At 38.8% G+C, this 17819-nt stretch overlaps 1 protein-coding gene across 21 annotated transcripts in view; it reads left to right on the top strand.

The window, feature by feature from the left end:
• sox4b (SRY-box transcription factor 4b) overlaps positions 1 to 17819 on the top strand; it is a 199171-nt gene that overhangs the window by 87450 nt on the left and 93902 nt on the right. For 9 of the 21 annotated variants that reach the window (XM_067400547.1, XM_067400531.1, XM_067400506.1 and 6 more), the window contains one exon: positions 9327 to 9464. The exons of 11 other annotated variants lie outside the window; for them this stretch is intronic. The gene's annotated coding sequence lies outside the window, so the exon portion shown is untranslated. Of the gene's footprint in view, positions 1 to 9326; positions 9465 to 17285; positions 17318 to 17819 lie in introns of those variants that run through there. One more of the 21 variants, XM_067400566.1, reaches the window with a different exon arrangement.

The raw sequence follows: 17819 nt of genomic DNA, 5'->3' as shown, positions 1-17819 counted from the left end.
CAATGACGTCCGCAAATGGGGTGGAGGACGATGTCTGCATGGCGGCGTACTCCCGTCTTCCTTCTTGGGTTTCGGCACCAGTGTAGTAATGTTAAAGTTCATGTGTGGGAAGAAAGCGGTCGGGGACGGTGAACAACTGCTGACTGAGCTTTTATTGATAAAAAAGTTCAACAGAAAGACTGTGCAACGCACAACGACAGCAACACAAATAATCCACAAAGGGCTTCACCCCAAGATTCGGTAGACACAATCCACAAGGGCTTCACTCCATGCAATTCTGCGTCTCAGTCAGCAGTTCCCCTCTCTCTCGCACACTCCTGCTTCTCACGGCGTCTTAACCTGTCTCCGCGCCAATCACTAGAACGAGAAACAGGTGTTCGTGATTTGCATTCAACTCACTCACTTACCAAGCGTCTCCCGCAGACCTCACTGAACCAAGCCCCCCTCGCCACACATAGGCTTTAACCCAATGCCGTACCTGTCATGGAGACTGACGTGGGCAACCCATAACACATCTCGATTGAGACAGACTTCCTCAAAGCTTGTATGTGCTGTGATGCACGGGATATCTGTGATAGCATAAAACAGTAGCATCTTCTCAGCATGTTTAACCTTGTGTAATGCAATTCAGGTGACACATCAGACGATTTTTACATGTCAATCATACAACAGTAGTTCGAATAGCCACAGACACATTGCACGTCTTCGATGATTTCATCCTGACTAATTTTGCACTCTGGCTCAAATTGAAAAGGCTGATCAGGTTTTAAAAGTAACCCACGTGAATTAAGACTTGTATGCCTTACTAGATTACCGTTGCCCCAAAGTATACAGATGAAAAAGTATGAAAGGTATCAGGGCTAAATTGGAGAGAACAAAGTTGCGGTTCTTTAGTAAGTTTTATTCCTCCACATTCTTCACATATTCCCATTCTTTTCTCCTCTTAACACTAGGAAAGCAGTGAAGACTTGCATCACTTCTCTTGTGGCCCATCGACTGAATATTGTGGCATATTCCGACTTGTGTTGCGTTAAAAATAGCAACATGGTAGTGTCAGTATGTCACAGAGTGCAACCATTTGATGTCATCGAAGTAGAATGCACTGTGCACCTAAACAAAATGGCACCCCCATTGTCCAAATATATCATTGAATGGATTTTTTAAATAACATAAATCTTGAATGGGTTTTCTACTACATATTTCAGTCAGAGACATAATTTACATTATATTAAACCATACAAGTGTTAATACACGGGGTTCCCTTTAAAGCAGGAATAGCTGTGTATGTTATATTTAGGTTTAACATACAAGTACATCTATAAAAATGTATCATCAAATCTTTCAAATATACTGTAAGTAGGATACGGTTCTAGATGTAAATCTCCCACAACCCATGCATCTCTGGAGACTCCAGGTGGAGATCATCTGGTTTGGAATCACTCCAGCTCCTTTGTGCCCTTTCTGTGAAGGTCATATGATCCAGACAGTTCACACTGCTTTTACTTTTGACCCTGTCTGTGGTCTTCAGGTACGTGTGTATGTTTAATGCTCGTAGTAACGCAATCGTCTGTTCTCTGAACAACATTAAAACCTTTAGTAGGTCAGATTAATGATTGTAAAAATAATGTTTTAAAATGAAAAGCATGTTTTTGCTGCAAGACAGGTATGAGGTAGGATGTCATTATAGGAGATTTACCAGGAAAGCAAACCTGGTATCCCATCGATTGTTCTTCTATGAGGTTTTATGAGGACTTCAAAGAGAGCTGGCTATTTTACATTTAGAAATCTAGTAAGTGCATGATTAAAACAGCAGCAAACACCTCGAGGGACTGTCCAAACCCTCCCAGAGCTCTGTGTGATAACATCAGCAAACAGGCCCATATTACTAGCAGACTCGTAAAGTCAAATGCCACTCCCTACTGTTTGGCCAGGGCCTAATTGTAATGTAATAACCCTCTTCGGTGTCTGACCTTGCTGTGGTAACCTCCTGGGTCTACATCTCAGGGCTAGACGCTTCTACAGGCTTGGGGTGGACTCGAGTCTTGGGAACGTTTTGTAACTCTGGAGTTTTAATAGCTCAGATGGGTGTTTTAAAGGCCTTGTTTAGAGCTGCAGATTGCCGGGTGTTGTCTTGTGATTCTGAGGGTAGGCAGATATGAGCAAGGGTGGATGAGGGCACAAGAAGACACTGACATGTACATTTAATCATTCTGCAGACACTTTGATCCCAAATGTCTTACAAATGAGGAACATCACAAGCAGTTTATCACACAAGATCAACAACACTCAAGTTTCCAGAAAGAGCTGCGGCAGTACAGAAGCTAGAGCAGAAGTGAAAGTACAGAAAAGTACAAGAAAAAAGAGAGAAGGAGCAGAGAGGATAGGCAGTAATATGTAGAAAGGGAAACATGAATAAGCCCTGTGATGCAGAAGCTGCTATTTGTGTTCGGGTGTTGCTGTCTTGGTTTTATTTGTGTGCAAGAATGACACATCTCACTTTAAACTAGTACAGCATTCTCTTCCCAACATGCCTTGCATACTTAAAGGTCACATATTATGCCCATTTTACAAGATGTAATTTAAGTCTCAGGTGTCCCCAGAATTTGTCTGTGAAGTTTCAGCTTAAAATACCTCACAGATCATTTATAAATCCATGTTGTAAATAGCCATTTCTGATTACAATCAAGAACTGGCTGTTTTCATGCATGTGCCTTTAAATGCAAATAAGCTGCTGTGCCCCGCCCCCTCTCCACGATCACAGTTCCTGGCTCAATCGGATTCTCTGCCAAATATTAACAAGACACCTGCTTGGTTTTGATTATCATCTATATCTTCATTCTCATTGATAGCATAGTTCTTCTTTCATCATTACGGTTTATTTTTCCATGGGTTTTGAAGCTATATCAGTTTAAACTTCTAATGGAATTTTCTGAGTGCGCTTATCTGAAGCACACGCATACAGAGAGCTGGCTGTCAGACATCACGTCTCGTGAGTAACTTCTCTTTCACATTTTTTGTTTTGTTTAAACTGTCAAATACAAACAAGGTTGTGTCAAAAACACACACAGTTCACATAAACACAGTCAGGTGTGTCTGTGAACGTAAATAGCAGACAACGTTACAGAAATCGTATGTGTTGTGTATATTTGATCTGTGGCGCATTCCCTTCAAAAATAAAACTAATCCACTGAGTTCTGTGGCTCAGATGTCAGTAAATGAAGACACTTATGTTCACCATACATCCAACAACAAAACATCTCAATAACTTACCAGACATTGTTGTCGCTACAGCTGCTGAAGCGTGGAGAAAATGGCGGACAGCGTACATCTCTTTGAGGGTGGAAACTATGGTAATACAGGACTGTCAGTCAGTGGCCATGGGCGGGGCATGAGGAATGTGATGTCACATTCATGTCACAAGTCCGTGTGAACCGGAAGTTGCAAACTACTTTTCTCCAGTGTTGTGACGTATTTCCAAGTGAAACGGAATATTGAATAGAGGGCAGAGTTTTACTTCAGCGCTCCTCCTCTCCATCTCTCGCTCATAGTAGACTAACGGTTGGAGGGGAGTGGTTTACGCGATTTCAACACAAGCCGTCTTTAGAGAAGGGGCACCGTTGCAGAGGGGAGGAGCATTTTCAGATTTTAATTAAATATTACGCAGACAAACTATTTTTGTGTGTGGATTGACTTGGATTGGCACGGATAAATTGTTCACCACAAAACTAGCAATTTGAGCTAACAAAATAAATAAGGTCAATTTTTATTTCATTTGTACTTTAATGGGGATATATATACATTAAAAAAAAGGACTGGGTGAATTTTTATCATTGCAGGGATGTGTTCACACACTGCCAACACATGTTTAAATCCAAAAAGTGGATTTAGCATAATAGGTGACCTTTAAGTGAGACAAACTGAAGTCTTATTGATTTGAAGTATTATTGATTTGACTGTACTGTCACTATTGGATGAGAACTGAACTGAGCTGGGTGATGACATCATTGCTCATTTTCTGCACAGCTGCTTAAAGCTGAATTGAACTCATTACATAATTTATTAACTTTACACAGTTCTTGAACCATTCTGAATCAAAACTGAATGACCTCAACTGAATAATGACTCAATTTTCTTTTTATAGCTGCTTTACAGCAGATTTCTGTTTGCATCATTGAAAAAAGCACATTGAAAAAGAGATGGGTGGCAAATGAAAGGGAAAAAACAACAACATAAAGTGTCTTAGTAAGGTGTTGGGCCACCAAATGCTACCAGAACACCTTTAATTCTCCAAGTCTCTGGTGCTCTACTGGAGGCATAGACCACCATTCTTCCAAAATGTATTCTCTCATTTGATGTGTGATATGATAGTGGTGCAGAGTGTTGTCTAACATGTAGCTCCAAAATCTCCCATAGGTGTCCAGTTGAATTGAGATCTTGTGATTGCAAAGGCCAAATCATACTAATCGTTTTCATACTCATCAAACTATTGATTGACCCCTCTGCACTATGGATGGGGGCATTTTCCACTTCCATGAGGAGAGAAATGTTAAAAGTTGTTCACTCAGTATTGATTTGCAGTGACCCTTCCCTCTAATGGGGCAAGCGGACCCAAACCATGCCAGCACAATACTCCCTACAGAATAACAGAGCAAGTGGATTCCCCGGAATGTCCTTTAATTTTTCACCATCTGTATTTTAAATGCTGTTTATACATATTACACATCTAATCAATAATGTACAAGAGGCTGTGCTATGTTGTGCACCCCTTCAGCTGTGAATATTTTTACAATATAGCATAGCCGACAAAGCCTATTATGAGCAATTGTAGACTGACAAGCTACAATATCTCTCAAGTGTCTTTTGAACTGACTCATGATTATACAGCATGATTAATTGCTGTGTGCATAAAAAAAACAGTTTGATTATTAGCTTCACCTTTGAGGAACAATACACAGAGTAGCTATCTCTGTACAGTGAGGAGGTCAGTCTGAGTGCTTTACGTCACGTCGCTGTTATTGAGGTCTAGAGCTATTTATTTCATTCACTCTGGTTCACGCCGAGGACAAAAATGACCCCTCTCTCTCTCTTTCTGTTTGACTGGTTCACAAAGCAGTGAACCTGCTTAGCGCTCCATGACTATGGATTCATTGAATTCTGTATAATGTCCTGTGGGTAAATACACTCCTGCTTCCTCAAGTTAAGTCAAGCTTTATTTTTATAACGCTTTATTCAATAGAAATTGTTTCAAAGCAGCTTCACAATTGTAAACAGGAAAGTAATTTTGATAAATTCATGATGCAAACTTCTTATTCAGATCAATTCAGTTCAGTTCAATAACTAAATTACATTCATTATGAAACAAGTTCAATATAGCTATAAGCAGCTCTACTGAAAACAACAGTGTCATTATTTAGCTTGAGTCAGTTTATTTTAGTTCAACAACGGTGTCGATGTTGCAAACTTCATCAGTTATGAAAAAAAAAAAAAAAAAGACTGCTATAAAGCAGAAGACAGTAGTCATTATCCAGCTCAATTCAGTTTTGTTCTCTTTTGATAGTGTCAGTGTAGTTAAATCAGTAATATTGCTGGATATTAAAGGGATAATTCACCCCAAAATGAAAATTCTGTCATCATTTACTCAGCCTTATGTTGTTCCAAACCTGTAAGATATTTTGAAGAATGTTGGTAACTAAACAGTTGACGATGGCCAATTACTTCCATAGTACGGAAAAAAATCCCTTCAAGTGTCCCCATCTAAGCAAGCCAAAGGTGAAAGTGGAAAAGAAACCAAACTCCATCAGGTGACAGAAAGAGAGAAAACGAACCTTAGGAGAAACCAGGCTCAGTTGGGGGACATTTTTTTCTCTGGCGTAGATGAACGAACAAGTGTGAAATTGATCAGGATCCGTCTCATGGGCGTTAGGTAGGAAGGAAGAGTTGTAGTCTGTCCTGCAGGCTGAAACGTGAAGATAGAGCTGCCGTTAAGCCAGTAACGGCAAATCCTCAAGTCCTGACATGCAGATTCGGACCCACTTGTGTTCTAGATGATGTTCTTATTATTAAAGATCACACACATTAATTACGTAATTGTCCGTTTTTAGCAGGGAAGACGCTGCACATTCTTTGGTCATACTGATTCATGTTACTGAGCCATTTACTAAGCCTCAGAGACCGCTGTCTCTGCACCACTATTGTTTGCATGACCGCTCTCAGAATAACAGCATTATTGTCATTAAACAAAAGAGTTAAAAGATTGGATATTTAGCATAATACCATTAGGATCGACAATGGCCCGGGCCTAGGTGACGACCTCTGACCTCTCTTTTCAGGAACCAAACGGTTTGTAGCTAACAGGGTCAAGAGGTGGTTAAGCCATTACCATAGCTAGCAGGTATGGACACGGTGGACGGTGGACAGAAATCACACAAGTTCAAAAGATCAGACCGTTAATGCAAAGGAAGTTGGAATTACTGTGCTCTATGTAATGTGGCTTTAATTTGAATATAATCATAGATGTGCTTCTAAGAGGACTAGAAATAGTCTAGTGAAATGCGACTCTTGTCTGAACAAACTCTGATTTGTTCATGCTGAGAAAATATGAGACTGTGAATCAGATGAGGCCACACACACACACACACACACACACACACACACACACACACACACACACACACACACACACACACACACACACACACACACACACACACACACACACACACACACACAGAGAGATCATGTGTGTGTGTACTGGTAGAGAGTTCTTGTTGTCACTTGTGTCGAATCTGTTTCACACCTGATCTGGTATTTTGCTGTCATATCTTCAGAAGCAGACCATATTCTCAAACACTTCACAAAAGTGATGCAGAATGTGATACTTATGCCATTGGCATTTTTTGGGATACACATTCAGTACCTTTACTCATGTTTTGTTTCAGGGATGAGAAACTCCAAAGTCCTTTTAATATCTTAAAAAAGTTATAGATCAGCATGTTATTATTCCCTGATTATCAACAAGCTTAACATGTATCAAACATCCTCATTTCCATGAAGCAAATGTGCAATTTTTCTGTTTGCAGTCTTAGAGACCGCAGGCACAGTAAAAAAAACGTATTCAATCCAATACAAATGTTCAGCTCAAAATTTCTGTCCAGTTTTCGCATGCAAATTTGTCAGTTCAGATAAATGCATACAGAACAGCAGATGGGCTGAAAGAAAATGCAGTTTCACTCTCTGACAGTAGGTGGTGTATAGAAAAGCAGAAATACAGTGTTTGCTATGGTAGGCCTACTTAAAGCAGCGCTGCACAACATTGTTTTTAACCCGCTTGTCACAGAAAAGAAAGTCAAACAGAATGTATGTTTTCTAACAGCCTTTCAGATTTTTGTATTCACTATGGTGTTTATCAAATACAAGAGTACAGTGACAAGAAGGCCGGTTCCGGAATCTCATCCACTAACCCTCATGTCGTTCCAAGGCCATAAGAATTTCATCTTTGGAACACAAACAAATATATTTTTAATGAAATCTGAGCAATTTCTGTCCCTCCATTGACAGCTACGCAACTACCACTTCACTTCAAAAGTTCATAAAGAAATCATAAAACTAATCTATTTGAATTGAATGGTTTAGTCCAAATTTTCTGAAGAGACACAATCGCTTTTAAATTTAATTTAGGCTTTTATTCACATAAACCTGCATCAACGCACACATCGGTTATGGTAAACAGAAGCTCAAGCATGTTCATGCGAAAACCAATGAGGTTCATTTTTGTGTTACGCAGCACGCTTGAGCTTCCACTAGAGGTTTGTTCTCTTGCATCAAGCAGGTTCGGTTTGTTTATGTTCACTGATCAATGTTTATATGTGAATAAAAGCCTAAATTTAATCTATTCATTATATAAAGTTATCGTCTCTTCAGAAAATTTGGACTAAACTGCTAAATTCATATGGATCAGTTTTATGATCTCTTTATGATTTTTTTTAAAGTGTGAAAGTGGTAGTTGCGTAGCTGTTAATGGAAGGACAGAAATCGCTCAGATTTCATTTTTAAAAAAAAATCTTCATTTGTGTTCTGAAGATGAATGAAAGCCTTATGAGTTTGAAGCAACATGTGGATGAGTTACTGATGAAAGAATTTTCATTTGTTTCTTTGATAATGTCTGTCTACTAAAGACATTTTAAAAGGGAAATTAGAGGCTATTTTTCATTTGTTTTATTTTCACACACACATCCTTGGAAGACAGTCATTCAGATAAGACATGGAATGCTGTTTAGCACAGTTTTGCTGTTTAGCAAAGTTTCTAAGCAGTCTCGTAGGACTGTTGCTGTTCCTGTTAACTTTAAAGAGAGGAGGAAGAGTCATTTACAGTGTGCTGAACTGTTTTTATCAGCATTCTGATATAACTAACACATGCCAGTCAAACTCTCACCCGTGTATACATGTAAACACACACTGAATTACAATAGACAGATCGACATGAGGGACCCTGAATCCTGCACCCCACCGCCTCTTGCTGAATCAGCTTGAGCAAAAGTAGGTCACCAACACAAGCATATCATCAGGAGCGCTGGGAGAAATAAACAGCTAAATCAGATGTGAATTTGGTTCAAATGTAATTAAAGCAGAGGAAACATGTGCCTCAGGATCCCTCCACACAACAAATGATCAAATCAGGCCGTTCTCACAGCAATAATGACTGCACATTAACATGGCAGAGGTCTGGTGTGAGTGATTGTGCATTTCCATAAACAGCTGCAGAGGCTGCTCATGACCTCTGACCCATACCATTCACAGAAAACAGTGTTATATGCAGTTCATGATCGTATGCTGTGATTCATGTATGTTAATATGCTAGACTGATTTAATAGGCCTTCAGTGGGTGAATTTGAAATGAAATCTTTACAAGGCATTTTTCTAATGCTCATTCACTCTATATTTATGCTAATACCAGTAAATCACTGCTAATTGCTGCCAGTTGATGATTTAATTCCCTTTTCATTAATAAAAAATGCAAAAAAACAAAAAACAAAAAGAAAAACAACAAATACAACAACAACAGGGAAGAATAAAGCAACAACAAAACTAAAACTAAAATAAATGATTTACAGAAAAAGCAGGCCTGAAACCCATTTGTTGGATATCTCATCACGTGAGGTGTGTGCCAATGAATAATAAATGCTTCGTTGACTTGTGTCTGTGGACTAGACGGCAGCTCATGAATTATGGATTGTTATTCTTGGCTAAGCATTCAAACGGAACGCGATGATGGCAAAGTGGCACTAACAGCACATTTCTGTTTACATTTTTCTCTCTCTCTTTCTTAGTGTTTGATCTGGGGCACTCGTCACTCTTTCTCTTGAGGAGGATTCATTAGCCACATGGCGTTAGTCACCGGACTCCTACATCAGCACTTTGACAGTCGGGAATTGCTGAAATATGACGGAAAAGGAGTTAAGGATGATGTAAGAGATGGTTGTGTAGTGATGATGTGTCACACTGTTACTTACATGAGATATGTAAATAATTTATCACAAGGAGAAAAAGAATCTCACATTTAAATAATGCAAAAAAAACATAGAGCGTGTTAGTGCTCTTTGGCTCAGTTATGTCACTTCTGCATTGTTCTTTATCTCTGTTGCATCTGCAGTTTTATTTCCAGTCCAAACCAATGAAGATTTGAAAAGACGCACAATAAATAAAATGTAGGCAGTTAGAGAGTCACACAGAGAGAGGCTGTGGTTGTGTTCTCCACCCTTTGACACTGGGCCATCGAGCCGTAACTCCCTGAATCTCTCTTCCAGAACAGGGAGTGTCTACATCTGATCTCATCACAGTCTGTGGCTGCAATTAAAGGCAGCTAATCTGAGCTCAGTGTGCATGTGCTGAGGACGTGACAGACGCTCAGAGTCTTACACTATGCAGTAGTTGGCACCACAATGTTAAGTTATGGGTGGTTGCCAGGGCGTTGCTATGCGGTTGCTGTGGTGTTCTGAGTGATTGTTAGTGTGTTGCTTTGTGGGTTCTAGGGTGTTGTGAGGCCCCGTTTACATTTTAAAATGCATAAGTTTTGCTACAGTTACGCCTGTCTTTTACACAATGCCGGTGTTTTCGAACTTCGAAAACGGAGACTTTCGAAAACGCTGCAGACCCTGTTTTAGTTTGAAAACGCCAGGGTTGCATTTAAGTGTAAATGGACCAAAATGCAGACTTTTGAAAACGATGGCTTGGCAGCCCACTTTCGCTCTGCGTATCCTTGACGACTGTGAAAACAATAACATGGAGACTGAACTGCAATCTTTGCTGGCTTTGTTGTCATTTTTAGCAGCCATTGTGCAGTTAAACTTTATATTTCATATATGCATTTTTTTTTTAATATTGCAGCTACCTACATGCGCAAGAGGCAACTGCTTACACTTGTACGTGCATGCCATGTAGTGTAGACGGAGATCATTTCTGAAATGTTGTGGAAACGTCAGTGTAGATGAGGATCATTTTCATTTTAAAATGCTGTTTAAAACAAAACACACTAGTGTAAACAGGGCCTGAGTCTCTGTGATCTCAGGCCCTTTCTTCAGCTGGATTTTTTGCAGCTGTTTTCTGGTCCACCAGGTGAAAATGGGAGTCTGATCATTTAGGAATCATTCATATCTGGAGCACAAACACTGCAGGATGATGCACTAAGGCTACATTCACACTGTGAGCATTAGTGCTCAATTAAAATGTATTGCCCAGATCCAGTGTTTTTGTATAGCTGTTCACATTGTTGTTTTAATTGTGACCAATATCAGATTCGAGTGTGAATAGATCATGGTCCTGAACTGACCCGCATGCGCAAAGAACATTAAAAAGATGTCACACGTGTATTTATTGTGTGGTCTGTCCTGGAAACCAATGAATTTATGCACAGGCAATGTAAAAAAACAAATACGAGGATGCGAAAAAGGAGAGTATAGTTTTTAAACATTTATGATGATTTGCTTCAACACCAAGTTCTGAAACAATGTCAAAACGGTACTGATAACTTCAGGTATGTAAAATCTTTGAATCGATTCCTATGAGCCCAAAATTGTGATGAATGTTTATCTCTAGAGTGACGTAAAAGTCACATGAGACTGAGGTTGCATTGCAAAACATCTGACCTGTATCAGTTTTAGGACTACATATGGAAGTGGCCCAAATCAGAATAAAAAAAGATCAGATTGTCATAACAAAAACAGATCTGAGTCATATATGAGCAAAAAAAATCAGATTTAGACCACATTTACGTACAGTCTGCAGTACTGCAGAGCAGTAATAAGTGATGCTTCCCTGGTCAAACACCTATAAATGTCATCTTAAGTCTTGAATTGCATGCATTAAATGGAAGTTTTATTTTGGACATTTCACATTTCTTTTGGATTTGTGGCACATTTCCCTGTCATGCAGTCTTGTTTTGAGAAATGTAACAGAAAATGGATTGAAATTTCTGACCTATTGAATCTGGGCTCGATAAGTGATGCACAGTTTTTTATTTGCCTGTGTTTGTGGCCAAGGCAGTTCTTTTGTGGTTAATGTGGCTAATTAGACACAAGGTGAGTTAAACTTTCGTATCGTCAAGAAATCAGAGCTAAAATTGTTATTTTGATTTGTGCAATAAATAATTTTAAAAATCAAATCATCCTTGTATATGAAGAAAGAAGGAAAGGAAAAGAAAGAAAGAACTGTCATCCAATCACAATTAATCTCCCCCAACTCCCTCAAGTGTTCACCCACCGCAATTCAGTCCAATTTACATAAAAGGAGGCAGTAAATCTCATGTGTAAGAAGCGTGTTTGGATGACATGTACAGTATCAGTAGCATGCAGCCATGTTACTTCACTTTCACCCATTTAAATGTAGGTGTAAGACAGAAATAATATATTCACGTCCATAGAGAGAAGGAAAAAAAAAAAAAAAAAAAAAACTTGTCATATGGGCAATTTGAGGCGCCTGAAAGCATGAAGCAATTTATCCTGGTTTGGATGGATCCTTTTGTGTTATGATAATGTCCACATAATTTATTCTTGTGGATTGGCTTTTCTTTAAATCCATCTGACAGATAAACACAAGGAAGCCCGTCATTCCTGTTTGATTCTCAAGGTAAAAACGACTTGCTAAAAGAGGCAGTCGTTTTTAAAAAGCTGCTAAACACAAATAGTGAGCAATGAAGTTGGAAGATGGAAGAATAGGCAGATTTTGGGTGTCGGGAGTGCTCGTACAGTCAGTCAGGACTTTTCTGCACCCTTCCCACCGCCCTCCTGTACGTTTGGAGGCTGTGTGAGTAGAATACTGATGAGCTTGTTTTTTGGGGGATTAATTTCCATTTGGAGACAGGGAGCGGTCCCCCCTCTCAGCACTGCGGTGGGCGTCCGCCTTCCTCTGCAGTCCTTGTTCGCCTCCAATATTATTGCACTGCAGAGCTGACTTATTTACTGACGTAATTGCATCCACTGATGTGAAAAAACATATAAATACATGCTTAAAAGTTAACAGAGTAGAATGAACGTGATGGCCCAGTTTTAGTATTCATGCAGTGCAATCTGCTGTAGCATTTTTTGATACCGTGTCGCTCACATACTGGTGAAATTCTTAAAAAGCTTTCATTGGATTGATTGACTTCTTTGTTTTACAGAGAGTCGTCCTCATGTGTGGGACAGACATGCTGATGGAGATCTTCAGAACACACTGTGACTGAAGCTTTATTGAGTGCAATATTGGATTGAGGCGGATTGATTTAGAAGAATTGAAAATAGATTTTGAATTGAATTAGAGGATTGACGGGCCTCCAGAGCTGTTCTGTAGAAGCGACCTCTCTGCATTGATTTGCAGAGTCACCAGGATGATGAAAAAAAAGTACATTATTTTAGATACTGTATTTAATTATTTCAATATATGCACCCATATAAACAGATATTTGCTTTATTCTATGAAACATCCAAGCTCAGACTCAATGAGAAAAACATCACACTGTTGACTGAAACCGGAGCATATACATGCTCACATCTTCTGTGGGATTAAGATAAAAGGTTTTGCTGTTCACAAAAATCTCCACTATTGCCCGCTTTTAATGTAATGGCCAAGTGATGAATAAACACATTTCAGCAAGAGCATTTCCATCATGCATGTCCATGTTATATATTTCTATTGCAGTGTGTGATGGTAGGAACCAGCCTATAGATTTTTCCATATAAATCAGCAATATAAACGTTTATTATCATTGCACTATTCCATATGCACTTACCTCTTTCAATTATTCTAAAGAAAGTGCATCAGGCTATGGTGAACGTCTCCTTGTGACAGAGTAGAATTACTTTTTTTATAGTCTCCACCACACTGAAAAAGCTGGATGTAATCAGCAGATGCTATTTGGTTTTCAAATACTTTAAATACATTAAAAACAGAATCAAATGAGCGGCCATATAATGAGACATCTTCCTGATGTGTACATTCAGTGGAGACTTCTCTGAACTCAGAGTTCTATTAATGTGCCTTTCAACCATGTGCCGGAGCACTTGAACCGGTTTGGTGAAACAATGACCTTGGTGGTTTGAGGAATGGATGAGTTTTTAAATAAATAATCAAAATAAATAATCAGGCGTGATGCTCCTGGCATAATAACTACCTGACACTCTGACAACAACTGACAGGGACAGAGAGAATGCGTGCAGAGAATGAGAGAATGAGTGCAGACCGCGCTCATCCAGTGAGAAGCTTGATTGCCACTCACACTCATGTTTGTGTGTGAGAGAGAGCGAGGAGGGCACATTTAAATTCCAGACCCCTAAAAAAACACGTCTGGCTTTCACCTGCTGTCACCTTCCATGCCTTGACAACAGCAGGCGTGCAATTAGACGCTCATGGAAGACATCCCAATTTACAGCTTCAACGTCACTGGATTTCTCTGCACCTCTTTCATGGCTGATTAAAAACAGTCTCCTTAGTTAAGACCTTCAGAGCTCCATAGGTTTTGCTTTCATGAATGTGATTTAAGATCGTGTTGTTTTGATTTTATTTATTTTTACATTTTTAAGGTGTAAAATGAAAAGAATGAACACTAAACTTGCTGCTGAATGTGACCTGTTTTTATCACTGCTCAGATGCACCAAACTGAAATCATTTAACTTTTTTTTTTTTTTCAATTTATCATTCCTGAGTACATGCTTGTAATTTGTAAATTAATTATATTACATTCAATGTTAAAAGCTTAATTATACAAGCATTATAAATTCTCTTAATTCTCATTCTGAATCTGGATGAGCCACATTTAAAGCTGATGCAAAATATCAATACACACACACACACGCACACACACACCTGTGACCCACGTATAATATGACGTATAATCTTGTCTGACGTTCCTCTCTCAGGTTAGCGCAGACAGTAGGAGATGCCGCTGCCATGTTTCGGTCTGTTTCTGTGACCATATCACTTTTCAGTTTGTACTACAGAGCCGTAATGACATTTCATGCAATGAAGGGGCTTCTCATGCAGTTTTTAGCCTGTAATCTGTGAGTGCTCGGTTTCAGCACTGCTGCATATGGCAGACAAAGCCTCTCTTTCAGATACGCAGGCCTGACCAGGAGCCGTTCACAGATCACTCTCCTCTTCCTCAGACCGCTGCAAACACTGGAGTCACTGTGTGCAAATTACAGCACAAAGACCACATTACAGCACTATCACATTCAGAAGAATTAAGGCACCAGTGTGACAGATGAAACAGCTGAACTCTGGGAAGAGCAGTTGAGGGGTAGTTGGCTGTCTAGAGCAGTACTGTATTGGCAGAATTCAGCATATTATTATGAGAAACAGCTGAGTTACTTTTTATGTAACTCCATGGAGTGTGTGTGTGTGTGTGTGGGGGGGGGGCTCACTTGGGCCTGGGCCAGGGTTACTTTTGAGGTCTGGTTCAAATATGACATACAAAAATATATAGGCCCATATGTATTAACGGTTAATCGGTTAAACGGTTAAAGATTGCAATCTCGATTCAAACACACACGCAATCCTATTGCTAAATAACAATGATTCCGCTGTGTCTATTAGACCTTAGAAATTACTATCACACTGGAATATTTAAATATGCTTTCACACTGCTGCTGACCCAGAGATAACAGTGCTCATATTTGAAACAGCATCACAAACAGTGTTTTCAGCTACACAGTTTTGCTTTTCTGTCTTGCAAACATCCAATAATAATGAAAATATTGGAATAAAAGTCTATATTCCTGATGTAAACACTGATGTTGGCAGCAATCAAAATGAGTGAATGACCATTGAAAATGTTACACTTAAAGTAAGATTGTATCTATTACATTGTTATGCCAGTAGGTGGCAACCAGTGACTGTTAAATTTTATTTGATATAGCATTGAATCATTCATTCAATTTGTTCAAAATTCAAAACTTTGGGCAAAACAAATCTTCATTCATTGATGTTAATGTTTTTTTTTTTTTTTTTTTTTTTTTTTAATGGAATGTAATGATTATATTTAAATGATTTTAATAGATGTATTTATAACATTTTAGACATTTATAAATAGACTCATTTATAACATTAAAAAGAACATTTAGTCAAGTAAATTACATGTTATTTTGTTTAGTTGTCTAATGTTTTGTTTTCAGAATCTTGGGAGAATCAGAAGCATAAATCATCTGGATGAATTGTTTATCCATAATCATAGCTTAAAATAATATATAATATATCTGGAATCTAGTTTATACTATTAGCACTGTTTCTAATATTAAAATATATGATTTATAAGACAATTATAATGCAGGATTCTGAAATGTTATTTTAAAGATGTGGCGCTTCTCATCTAGTGTGCAAAGTTCTGCAAACAACTATAGGTGTGCCCCGCTTTGCCCCTCTAGCATATATGTCCATCTTATTGTAAAGAGCTTGAGCATTTAGAGAGGCAGAAATCAAAATCAAAATTCAAGTGAACATGGTCTTTATTTATATTCCAAACACTCAGGAGAACATAGGAATAAACATAGGAGAAACGCTACCACAATTAATTACAAACGACAACCAACAAAAGACTGAACATAACAGGTAGTAAAAATACAAGGCAATCATAATGAAAGACAGTCGCAATACATAAGTGACCATAGAAACAAATGAGGACATAATCACTAATCCAGGAAACCAAAACTAAACGGAGCAGGGAAACAGGAACTAAATGAAACAAAACAAAATATCACAATAAGAGTCCCTGCTGGAGCCGTGACAGCTATATATATTTATTGTTCTATTTATCTTTACAGTTATCATTCTTGGTGTGAATGGGTCTAGTTGCAGTTTTATAATGATTCACATTGCACACAAAAATGGAGAAAAAAAAAAGTGTTTACAAGGTGTACTGGGTTTGAGGAAGAACTAAGTTGCAAAGTGGTTCAGACCAATAGATGCACTCTATAATTATTTAATTTATTTTGCACTGGCTGATATGACAGTCTTCTTGGACTAAGTTATAAAAGCATTTAAATTATGAAAATTATCACTGAAGCATATTTTGATGGATTGTGTTAGTTTGAAATCTGTTAGAGCTCTTTATTTTTCTGTTGACTTTTATGAAAAAATTTGAATGAAGTAAGGCCTGATTTAGTTTTAGAATTTTTATCTAATATCAAATTTAAAAACCTGATTTAATTTTTTAGAAACATTTAAAAATGTTAGACAAACTTCCAACTAAAATTTTCAAAGCAGCTGTTATCCAACTTATTTTTCAGGTAAGAGCGGGCGCAGCCATTTGTAAATTTAATGTGTCTGGCTTCCAGTGTCATTTACTTCCAGTTATTTTTAGCTGTACAAAACAGCTCTTTATGCTGCTTGATTTAAAGCATATTTTTCAAAAGCACTATTCATAATGTGTACAGCTATTGTAATGAGCGTGTGGTTATCTTTAATGCTGATAATCAAACATCTAAGTAGCCACTGTTCAAGAAACAAGAACTCAGAAACAAACTAATATTAAACTAATATACAAGAACACAACTTCAAGTATTTGATTTCATGATCCATATTAGTATTTAATGTATGGAAAGAATAAAATTTCATGCCCTGCATACAGCATCTCAACAATCTGCAGATTTAAAATAGTGAGCTTCACATCACTGCTGATGAAAACTGCTGATGCCTCAAGTTACTTTGCTGTTTTTTTTTTTCTCTCCCTGTTGTACTCGCTGACCTTTGCGTGTGTGTGTGTGTGTGTGTGTGTGCGCATGTGTGTGTGTGTGTGTGTGTGTGTGTGTGTGTGTGTCAAGGTGCACCTGTTCATCTGTCGTCAGTATTCAAGTGTGGTCTCCACTGTCTGTTTTCCATCCACACTTACTCTAACAGCAGACCACTCGTCCAAGGACAGCAACTATTTGGAGCGGCCCTCTATGCTGCCGGACAATAAAGGCCTCACGCAGTGGCAGTGTGTCTCCGAGGTGATTACATAAAGGAAGCTGCAGCTGCAGGGGACTAGGGAGAGAAAGACAGCGTCTGTGCGAGCTGAAGGGGGTGTTTACGTGCACCGGGGCGACGCAGGGTGGACTAGAACAGTGCAGTGTTCGTAAAGAGTGGGGGTGGACTGCAGGGGTCCTAAACACTGGGCATTCTTCTCCGGTCCACTCCACATCCCTTTATACAGGCAGATCTGGGTCAGAGGGCACATTCCTTCAGCATCACATAATTCGGACAGCACCGCTGTCCTGTGCTCGGTGGCCCACTGCCATCAGGTCAAGATGATCAGTGTTTTTAACATTAGTAATTTACCATTTTTAAAAACTGATGACAGTCAGTCCGGTTCGGAT

The sequence above is a fragment of the Chanodichthys erythropterus genome, chromosome 2 (assembly GCF_024489055.1).
Source record: "Chanodichthys erythropterus isolate Z2021 chromosome 2, ASM2448905v1, whole genome shotgun sequence".
NCBI lineage: Eukaryota > Metazoa > Chordata > Actinopteri > Cypriniformes > Xenocyprididae > Chanodichthys > Chanodichthys erythropterus.
Note: the sequence above shows the minus strand (reverse complement) of the source record. Positions and strands in the feature narration are given on the sequence as shown.